The sequence below is a fragment of the Diceros bicornis genome, chromosome 2 (assembly GCF_020826845.1).
Source record: "Diceros bicornis minor isolate mBicDic1 chromosome 2, mDicBic1.mat.cur, whole genome shotgun sequence".
NCBI classification, from domain to species: domain Eukaryota; kingdom Metazoa; phylum Chordata; class Mammalia; order Perissodactyla; family Rhinocerotidae; genus Diceros; species Diceros bicornis.
In genome coordinates, this window is record NC_080741.1 from 50,910,652 (window position 1) to 50,921,709 (window position 11,058).

The following is an 11,058-nucleotide window of genomic DNA, read 5'->3' on the forward strand; positions in this document are numbered from 1 at the left end:
TGTAGGAAAGAGGTTAGGTCTTATCAGAGGAAACAAAAAATTATTCTTAAAAGAGCAAATACTATTTCTTTTTTGTTTAAGGGCAATAATGCTACTACAGTTCAGAGGGAGCGGAGCATCCCCAAGCGCTGGAATGTTTTGGGAGTGTTTCATCAAGAAGGTAGAAAGGGCCAGAGCTGGACTCGGGAGAAAAGAGAAGTGGAGCTGAAGGAAAAGGGTATCCCAAAGAGGGGCAAATGTCACTGGACTGAACTGGCAAGAGGATCCGCGTAGGGAAATATCATGTATGGAATGTTCAGCAAACCATTTGGTTAGTGGCAATTAGCATAAGCCCTGGAAAGGTTGGCTGGGGCCAGCTGGGCAGCAGCACCTTGAATGCCCATTAGGATTCAGATCTCATCCCATAAGCCTGCAGCAGTATAGGATCTCCACAGTCTGTGAAGTGTGTCTGTCGCTCATAATAGTTAAAAGTGCCGACATTTACAGATGAACTACATAAAGACAAAAAAGTTAAAGCGGATGGTCTGTTACTGTAACAACATCTTACTTATTTGCACTTAAAAATGCCCAGCACAGTGGCCGGCCCAGTGGCGCAAGCAGTTAAGTGCGCGCGCTCCGCTGCAGCGGCCCGGGGTTCGCCAGTTCGGATCCAGGGCACGCACCGACGCACTGTGTGGCAAGCCATGCTGTGGCGGCGTCCCATATAAAGTGGAGGAAAATGGGCATGGATGTTAGCCCAGGGCCAGTCTTCCTCAGCAAAAAAAAAAAAAAAAAAAAAAGGAGGATTGGTATATGTTAGCACAGGGCTGATCTCACAAAAAAAAAAAAAAAAAAAAAAAAAAACGCCCAACACAGAAGTAGTGCTATAAGCTCCCGTTGGGTAATACCATGCTGAATCTACCATCATCTACTACTAATAAATATTCATGAGGTAATACAGGCACTAAACAAAGGCAACACAAGTTCTTGGATATTCTATAATTTCCTTGGGGCAGCGGTTCTAACAATAGGATTAGACCATGGATGGACGTTAATGGACCCTTGAACCGCCTAAAACTGTATGCAAAAGTTAGTGTTGTGACCGTGACTAAGAAGAGAATCTGTCTCTTTCCACATCTCAAACACTCTGATAGCCTAAACAGGCTAGGAGCCTAACTTAGGGTTATTTTAACAGAAACCAGCAAGAAGTTAACCCTATAGCTGCCTTAACTTTCTAAATTAAGCGTTAATCGAAGGGGGTTGGGGGGTTAGCTGGGGCAATTTTGAGAAGCTCCTTATATTTAAGTATCTCCCATCTTTCTTGTCAAGAACTGCCCAAGGAACTGGTCTCACCAAGGTCAAAATTCATTCAAGATTCAAAAAATGGCCCAAGAGAGGGCAATGAAATAAATAACTCAAGACTACTCAACTTCTCTCTCTTCTCACAAGGCAAACAGCAACATGCCCCCAGCCTCCTTTAGTTTCAGCATCCGTCCTCCAAAACAACCTCCTAAAAAAGGAGGTGGTTTCTTTCAAAATTAAACATTCTGAGGTGACAAGATCCTGACACAAATGCACAAAGTATTGCTGCTTGACTTCTTAGGCGTTTCATGCAGGCTTTTTGTATGATCGCATACAAGGAGGCTGGGCAGAGAAGCCAAGGGACCATACCAAAGGAGAAATGTGTTTTGAGCATTCAGAACTCTTCCTAGGACCTGCACACCTTGCCCAGGGTCTCTAATCTTCTCACCCTTGCAGGAAAGGGGCCTTAAAGGACTGTTTTCATTGGGTAAGATACATTTAGTCTGTTAAAAGTTAATTTGGCAGTTTCATACCATCCACAACGACAAAGAGAAGTGTCATTTCTTTTTCTGATCCTAACACACTTCTACATTTCCTTTGTCTCCTGATTAAACTGGCAGAATATCTCTTTAGGAGATAAAATCAACCAAGTCATCACCATAATACTCACTTTCTCCTACAGCAAGAAGAGGAAGACCTTACAACTCCAAAAAGTGGTGACAGAGAACCAAAGAAATGATACAAGATAAAATTCGAGCATCATGGATATTTAACCAAACCCTTCAGGAAGAAGTAAACGGTGGGCTCCGAAGAACACAGAAAGCAGGCGCCGGGCAGAGAGCTTTTGCCCTGCCAGAATCAGAGGGCAGTGACACTGGCCGGCCTGGTTCGCGGGGGCTTCTGCCTGTTTCGTCTAGTCTTAGTCTCAAGCGGTCTGAAAATCACTCGCAGTCACGACATCTAAGACAGAGGTACGTTTATTTCTCACCCGGGAGCAACACAAACCCGGAGAGCCTCAGGCTGGCACTGGACACGTTTCAGCGCTGCGGGTCAGGGGAGACCAGGGTTTCCGCCGGAGAAGCTAGTTTCCCGCTACCCCGCCGGCCGGCTCTTGGGCGCGGGGCTCTCAGACCTCCACCCCGAGGCCGTCTCCCGGTCTCGGCGCCAGCATCTGGGAGGCACCACGGGCGGCCGATCAGGATGCTCAAGAGAGGTTCGAGCGATGCTCTGGCGATGCCCCGGCCCCGCGCGCGCCCGCTCCAACCCCGCGCCCGCCGCCGCCCGCCCCGCCGCCGTTAGGCCGGTCTTTCGGCCCGGCTCTTGTCACTCACCGGCCCGGCCCGGGCAGCGGGCGCCCACGGCTCCCCACGGGAGCTGGGCCCCCTGGGTCTCCTGGTTTCGGCCCGCCCCCTGGCAGGCAGCGCTGGTGGCTGAACCCCACAACAGCGGCCCAGCACCGGCCGCTCGGTCCAGCTCCCGGCGCTGCCCACTGGGTACGGATCAACAACAAGATGGCGGCCAGCCGAGGGGGCGGGGGCCAGGCGTCATAGTAACCAGGACGGCAAAGAACCCGCCCCCGGCTGAGGATATCTCCAATCAACAGCCTCTTTGCCCGACGCCCCCGGGAGTGCTTTCCGCTGACCGGTCGGCCGGCCTGTCAGTCAGGGCCGGCCTCTAAGGCCCACGCCGACCGCCTCAGCACGTGACTGTGACGGCACGGGTTGGCGCCTGCGCGCCGGTCCCGGAGGTGCTAGAGGCAGAGATTTTGCTCGTGCCTCCGTGGCCTTAGCGCCCTTGTATTCTCTGCGAGCGCTGCCCACGTGTGGTGCCGGCAGCGTCTTCTCACACACGCGCGTACTAACTTAGGGAATGTCTGCTGTGTGCTATTTGCTTTTTTTGTCATCCACCCTTGGAAGATTGTTGTCCCCTGTTCACTGATGAGGAAACTGAGGCCAGGCCAAGGTTACACCACCTCTGGAAGTGGAGGCACCGGCTCCTGTACCTTGTGCTGGCTGCAGAGTATAATGCCCTCTTCGCAGTGTCTTCCTCATCTTTGCCCGTCATCACTGCGAGGTGCGGCCATTTGTGCTGCCCCGCGCAGTTCCTGGCGCCTTGCCCACGTTTGTCCTTCTGCCTGGAGTTTAGCCCCCAGCACAAGCCCTGACACACAGCGCGCACTCTGTCTTCCTGCCCTACAGCATCTTGTCTTGAGTTTCTATGACAACATCCTTTACCCTGGACTGTCTGCCTCCGAGGCCGACTATGAGTCCTGGGAAGACGGTTATCCCTGGTCCCTGATACAGAGCACCTTAACCCTGGGCTTGGCTTCAGAGTTAGAAACCTAGATGCAGTCACACAGCCTGGACCCATGGCAAGTGCCGGGACTAGCTAGCTCTGTGACTTTTGAGCCTTGGTTGCCCGTATGTAAAATGAGGATAACAGTAGAACTCATCAGAGATGAAGATTTAATGAGCCCTTAGAGCAGGGCAAGTGCTCAGGAAAAGTCCACCTACAACCACTTCCAGCAACAGCCTGCTCCCAGGTTGCTGTCCCTGAGGCCAGCTCTAATACCTTCACTTTATTGGAAGCACTGTGAAGCATGTCTTTCCCCCGGAAGGTACTCAGCTTCTCCCACTGCCTGGGACACCATAACTGGCTCAGGAAAGGAGGTCCTCCAGTGCCCTAAGAGGGTTCAGGTCCACAGACTTGGTAGAGGGGAGATGATTGAGAGAACTTGGGGATACCACAGTAAAGGTAGCCACCACACAGACAGCAGGTGCTCTTGGAGAGCTGGCAGTAACCTGAGACTTGATGCCAGGCTGGGAATGGGGAGTGGGCTAGCACTGTATCCAACAGAACCTGCCCTCCTACAGGTTACTGTAGGCTACCTGGTTATGTGCAACAGCTTAGCTCAGCACAGGGAGGGCTGAGGGCCGAGGAACCAGAAGAAATGAATCAGAAAAAAAATGGGAACACCTCCTCAGAAGAGGGCTACCATCAAGCCCTCCATGGCCATCCATGCCACAGAGTTCTCAAGTCTGTATTAACCCTCACCTCAGTGCAAAAGCTCCAGATCCTTCCCAAGAAAACCACACACAATCAGCAAACTGCCCTGGAGTTTGGTGGGGCTCTCAAACAGCAGCAATGTCCTCCTCTCAGTGGGAAAAGGAAGCTCCAAGGCCCTCCCCACTTGCCAGAGCAGGTAGCCTCTGAGAGAACAGGCTGACTGGAGGCCCCCTCAGTCACTGACAAGAACAGCAGCCTCTTACCTCTGCAGAGCATTAATCACTGTCAGAGCATTGTACAATGCCTTCTTAAAAGAAAAATAACCTGCTTCTCACTGAACCCCACCAACCTGGTATTCAGGCACTTCATGGAGGTTGGCTGAGTGGCCTCTGTCTCCTTTGGGCCTCATGCAGAGAAGCTGGTGGCGATTGTGATGTTATTGATCAGAACAGGGCTTTGGTTGATGGACCTTGCACTCAGGTAAGGAGACAGGCTATGTCTTTCAAATGCATGCAGCTCACTGACTTCATCCTAAAGTTTCCGCATAGCACCTGCCAGAAGTATAAGGCAGATATCAATACAAAATGGGCAGCCACAAGGTGGGCCAAGAAGATTGAAGCAGAGAAAGGAAAGCCAAGATGACAGATTTTGATCTTTCTAAAGTCATGAAGGCAAAGAAAATGAGGAACAGAATAATCAAGCTTGAAGATAGGAAGCTTCAAAAGGCAGCTCTCCTGAAAACTTCTCACAAAAAAGCATGTGCTGCTAAGGGTGCAGCTACAACAGTTCCTGCAAGGGTTCCAGCAAGAAAGATGACTGCTATGGGCCCAAAGGCTCCAGCCCAGAAGTTTCCTGCCCAGAAAGCTACAGGCCAGAAGGCAGCACCTCTGAAAGCTCAGAAAGGTCAGAAAGCTGCAGCCCAGAGAGCACCTGCTCCAAAGGCATCCGGCAAGAAAGCATAAGAGATAAGAGGCTGTTACAAAAATAATAAAGGTTCTTTTTGACACGCTGGCAAAAAAGAAAAAGAAAAAGAACCTTACTACTCCCTAGAGTGTGACCACAAAGTAAGGCATTGTCCAAGAGAGAACAAGGAAGCACAGATCTCAGAGTTTCTCCCACATGTAGGTTACAAGGCTGAGACTTTTCTGTTTGTAATTTTGTTTATTATTGAATCAACTTGAAAACACAACCCATGATCATGTGAAGATGAAATTCCACACATAGTGAAGCAGCTTCTTGGCCTCAGAGCCAGCGCCAGGCTCCTGTGCGCATGTTGAACAGGTAGTCTCTGCCTCTACCTGAGTTCCGATGGTCAGGAGAGAGAGAGAAGGCATTGCTGGCCTCAGCAGAACTGCCTCCCTCCCCTAAAGATAGGGGAAGACATTCCACAACCCTCGGTGTGACCCCTCTTTTGCTTGATCCAACCTGTCCCTTCCCTCCTTTCCCAGCAAATCCTTTGAGGTCTGGCTCCAATGCACAGGAAACATCCTTGATTCCCCAAAACTGAACACCAGCTCCCCTTAATCCCAATGCCAAATTACTCTGCCATAATTCACTGGTGACAATGGAGTATCTCGGGGCTTCCCCCTTCACCATCTTCACCCCCTTCCCCCTTGGGCAGGAACCAGACTAGGTCTGAGTCATCTCCTTGTCCCACAGGTGTTTGACAAATATTGGCTGAAAGGTGAGTGGGGATGATAACAGACCCCATTCAGGGAAAGAGTAGATAGTGGATGTCTGGTGATAGGAGGAGATACTGAGATGGGATAAGGAGAGAAAGCGGGCCCAGATGGAGAATGGTTTGGGAAGAGGGGGACTCATGGGAGTCCTGTGCTACCATCAAAATGCTGCTAAGAGGAAGAATGAGAGGGTGCAATGAGTCAAATCCTGCCCATAGAGAGCAGTAGAGGCCTGACCCCAAAGAGGTCAGGAGCCCACCTGCCTCCTCCATCCCGATGGTGCTGGTGTGGGCACTCACACAGGGGTAGCCATCCATTGGGAAGGGGGCAGGCTTCGCAGGGGAGTACTCTGGAGCAGCCTTAGTGCCCACTACACAGGATGGTGGGTTTACATACCAGGCTTATGATGCTGCTGGGTGCCTGTGTCATCTCCATCCTTGGTGCCTCCATGAACACCTCAATGGACCTCTCAGTTCCCTGGATCCTGGGGCAGAATAGGAGCAGGAGTACAGGCTAAGGCTCTGGGTCCCAGCCTGAGTTTAAGAGATGGACTCCCAGGGCCGGCCCGGTGGCGCAAGAGGTTAAGTGCGCATGCTCTGCTGCGGCGGCCCAGGGTTCGCCGGTTCGGATCCCTGCTGCACCAACGCACTGCTTGTCAAGCCATGCTGTGGCAGCGTCCCATATAAAGTAGAGGAAGATGGGCACAGATGTTAGCCCAGGGCCAGTCTTCCTCAGCAAAAAAAAGAGGAGGATTGGTGGATGTTAGCACAGGGCTGATCTCCTCACAAAAAAAAAAAAAAAAAAAAAAAAGAGATGGACTCCCAGGCATAGAGGTATGCATAGGAGGCTGACCTGTTTAGCAGCAGAGCCTGGGCTGGTTTGCTTGGTGCCTGTAGCACCTGGGCCAACCTAAAATGCCAGGAGGGGGGACCAAGCAGTGAGGGCAGCAGACTTGCTGGCTCCAGGAACCAGCACCATTCACCTGCCTCTTTATATTGGGGAGAGCCAATGTCTGTATGCAATGCCCACATTGTTACCCCCAGCTTCCCCTGGGTTCAGTCTTGTGCCCACAAGAAACTCAGAGTCTTAGGAGCAGGTCAGGTTTCAAGTAGAGGGCAGGGGTCACAAATTGGGGTAAAGGCCCAATGCATGACAGACTCAGAGTCTCAAGCCCTGGACATCATCCACAGTCATCCCATTCCAAGACTGGGCTCTGCCAACGATGGAAACATCTTCCTCCCGGTGTCTCTCTGCCTCTAACCTGACAACCTCTGGAGGGAGGGCAGCCCCCTTTAATATCAGTTTGCTCATCAACTTGGGCATTATCATCAAACCTTGGGTGAAACCACCTATCATAGATGGGGTCCATTAGTGGGCTGGGGGGAGGCAGGGAGCACAGGGATAGGAACCCTACCCCCAAGGAGCCTGCTGAGGAGCCATCCCAGAGCCAAGAGGAGAAGGGCACTGGTCGCTGTCAGCACCACCACAAACCAGGGCTCTGGCTGCCAGAAAGCCTCCATGTCTGTCACAAACAGGGGTGTCATCATTGAAGGCACCTGAAATGGGGGCCACAGCCTCATCACTGCCCTGTTAAATGCCCTGATCATCCAGCCTTCAAACCCCTTCAAGGCCTGGGCCACCCCACCCCCTAGATTTGCTCTTCTGTATTGCCGGGCCCTTTGCACTCAACAGTTCCCTCTGGAATGCCTTCCCCCATCATTCCACCTGGTAAACTGGGTCTCCTCATCCTCTAAGATCCTCTCTCCCCACCCCTCAAGGAACTGAGGACCCCCCTCACTGTGGCTCTGTGTGTGCTGGTGGCCACTGTGCTGGCCCTCCAGGGAACTAGATGCACAATGACAGTGGCTGTGGTGCTGAGGTGGGGGATGGAGGGACCTGCATCAGCCACATGGATCAATAGCTCATAAATATTGGGCTGCTCTGGCCAAGGGGGCGCCAACATGAGGTCATGGTGCACCAGGATGGCTCCTTGCAGACTGAATCAGCTCTGACTATTCCCTGAAAGCAGGGTGGCAAAAGAAGGGGACAATTGCTGGCCTTGGTCTGCCCCTCCCCCACAGCCTGGTGGCCCCCATGGCCCTCACCTCCCACGATACTGTAGGAGAACGCCAGGTGCTGAGGTTCCTGGGGGACCCGACATGACACCTTGGTCACCTCCACGCTACGGCCCAGGGGAGTGTGGATGGTGAGTTCCTGAAAGGGAGGTTCACACTCCAGAGCATGGTTGTTCACATCCTGCAGGAAAGTAGACAGGTCACTCACTCGCCAAACCCTCAGGCCAGTCCCTCAGCCTTTTCCCACTATAGCCAGAGCCTAGGTATCAGGCAACAGGCTCCAAAGCTTTCCACAATGAGGCCCCACCCCCTCCAGCTGACCAGTGGAGGAAACTGAGGCACAGAATGGAAAAGCAGAATGCCAGAGGGAGATCTGAACTCTTCTCAATTCTTTCCAAGGCCTCAGGGCTCAATTACCTCAACCTCGATGGTAATGGTGCAGGAGCCTGAGCCGCGGCAGGTGGGGTCCTGGTCTTGGCTATGGTCAGTCAGCAGGACAGTGAGCCTATACAACCTTTGCAGCTCATAGTCCAAAGGCCCCAAGAGGCAAACCTCCCCTAGAAGGGGTGGCCACAACCTCAGCCTACAGAGTCAACTCTGGCTCCACCCCTCCATTCCAGCCCTGGGGTGGGAATACCGCTGAGATGGTCCACAGCAAAGGTGGCAGACCCGCCAGAGGTGTAGTACTCAATACTGTCGTGTGGGTAATCCATGTCCGTGCCCACCACAGAGCCCAGAAGAGTGGGGGGCCCTGCATCCTCCCGATTTCGGAATGTGCTTGAGACACAGGCTGGGGAGAACTTGTTGACAGGTGTCACCATCACCAGTACTGGCACCTCACCTGGAGGCCGTTTAGCAGTCAAAGAGCTGGCCTGGGGTGCCCAGCCCTGCCCTGGGGGTCTGGGGAGGGAAACATGGCCCTGCCCTGGGCGTCTAAGGAGGGAGAGGGTCTGGAGGGAGGGAAGGCAATAACCCTCCCCTGCTTGGGGGGAGGGGTGTCTAGGAGAGGAGAGATATGCCCCACCCTAGGAGTCTGAAGTGGAGACAACCCTACCCTACTGGTTTCTCAGGGAGGAGAGATGATCCTGCCCCGAGGATGGGGAGACGGGTACAGAAGAGCCCTGTCCTTACCTAGCCCAGGCCTAGGTAAGGTCACTCACTGGTCATTAGGGGCTGACCATCATCAAGCACCAGGATGGAGGCTGCAAGCTGAAAGCAGGCCCCAGGAGTGTCACAGTCAACGTGGCATTCACCTGGCCAGAGGAGCCAGAGAGTAAGGCCCAGCCAAGGCCTGGGAGAGCCTTGAGCCACACTGGGCTGCCTCAGACCAGGGCATCCACAGGAAGTCTACCCTGACCCTCTGTTTTCCAGACTGTAAAGCAAGTTGGCTCCACTACCATCTCCTTTGCTCCCATTGTCTCGGCTCCCACAGATCCTTGACCCACCCCCCTTTCCTGTCCCAAGCACCCTGCACGTGGGTCTGGGAGCCGCGGCTGGGCACCTCCAGGGCCCTGTCGGGAAGGCAGAGACTCCCGGGGCCAGGAAGGCCGCGGAACGGCAGCTGGTAGTCCAGGGTGGAACCAGGAGAGTCGGGGTCACTGCAAGTGAAGGTGTTCAGCACGGTGCCCACAGGCGTGGTCTCGGGGATTTGAGTCCTGGGAGCAGAGGGCCGGCGGCAGGGCAAAAGTTGGCCGAGGCCTCGAGCCATGGCTCTCGCCCCAATAACCTAGGTAAGGCTCCCGTGGACTCACACTAGCAGCGCTGAGAGGCAGCACGGAGGCCAACGGTTGATCGATCGCACTTTCACCGTGAGATGGAGCTCGACGCTGGTCCACGGACGAAGCCGCTCAAAGGCCATCACCTGCAGCCTTGTGATCGCGGCGCCTGCGGCCTCCGTCGTTAACTCCAGGGGCGCAGTGGTTCGCACCATACAGTCGGCTGGGCGTGGTGGGAGGGTGCGGGACGCAGTTTGGCCCTGCCCCCAGCTCCGTCTTGTTCCCACCCTGCCAGCGGATCTCCGGACCCGGGAGGGCGCTGAGCCTGGCCATGCCCGCTGCGTCCTCCAAGGCTCCCTTCTAACTCCCGCCCAGCCTCCAAACACGACCTCGCCCCAGTTTCTGCCTTGGCTCCAGCCTCGTTTCTCAGGAGGGCGAGGAGGTAGTGCCTCTCGACCGCCGCAGAGGCATCCCCGTACCCATCCTCCACGCCCCTCACCGCGTCCGATGGAGAAGAGCCGGCAGGGCACTGGGGAAACGATTTCGTAGCGCACATCAAAGCCCCGGGGCCTGGACCTGAACCACCTTACTCCCGGGGACCAGGTTCTCGAAGATAGTGATATTCTGGGCCTGCTCCCTGGACCAAAAGGAGTCACTGGCTCCTGCCCACTCTGGCCACCACTAGCGGGATCTAGAGGCACCTCCCTGGGATCCCCTTCCCTCATAACAGAAGCTAGCTGGGGTCGTTCCAGTAGCCCCACACCTTTATCCTACTCCTAATTACCTGTGGCTAGGCCCTGCCTCCCCCACTGTTCCCCAGGTAGGAGAGCCTTACAGGAAGGAGACCTGGCTGGAGGGAACAGGCAAAACTTCAACCATCAGCATCCCATGGTAGCTTCGGTTTTGTCCAAAGGTCACTGAGATTTTAAGCTGGAAGACCTGCGATACACACAGAACAGGAAGGGAACCAGAGTGTGTGTCTACCTGTATGTCTGTGCCCAGTCTTCCCTTCAAATAGGCAGCCCTCTCAGGCCCTTCACAAGGAACCCAATACTCTCTCTCCTCCCCATGATCTGTCACTCTTCTAACAGGTAGTCCGTTGAGTCCCATTCTTTTGGGCCATAAATTCTTCTATTAGGATGCAACCCCCACCCCCGAAAGAGTGATATCTGAGTCATTCACGATGTGACTTATCATCTTAGAGTTGCTCAGAGCCAGTCACTAAGACATGGGAGTTTTAAAGAAGGAAATTCCCTAACCTCCTCCAGACTGCACTAGCCATTTTACCCAGAACTTTCTCTC

General features: G+C 53.9%; 1 protein-coding gene and 1 pseudogene across 4 annotated transcripts in view; one reads left to right on the forward strand and one right to left on the reverse strand.

Moving 5' to 3' along the window:
* The window catches only part of IP6K1 (inositol hexakisphosphate kinase 1), a 68,333-nt gene extending 65,557 nt beyond the window's left edge, over positions 1-2,776 (reverse strand). For 2 of the 4 annotated variants that reach the window (XM_058558756.1, XM_058558766.1), the window contains exon 1: positions 2,613-2,776. The gene's annotated coding sequence lies outside the window, so the exon portion shown is untranslated. The remainder of the gene's footprint in view (positions 1-2,612) is intronic. The other 2 variants (XM_058558787.1, XM_058558797.1) reach the window with 1 other exon arrangement.
* Positions 2,504-5,249, forward strand: LOC131421093 (large ribosomal subunit protein eL14-like; annotated as a pseudogene).
* Positions 5,250-11,058: the final 5,809 nt, after the last annotated feature.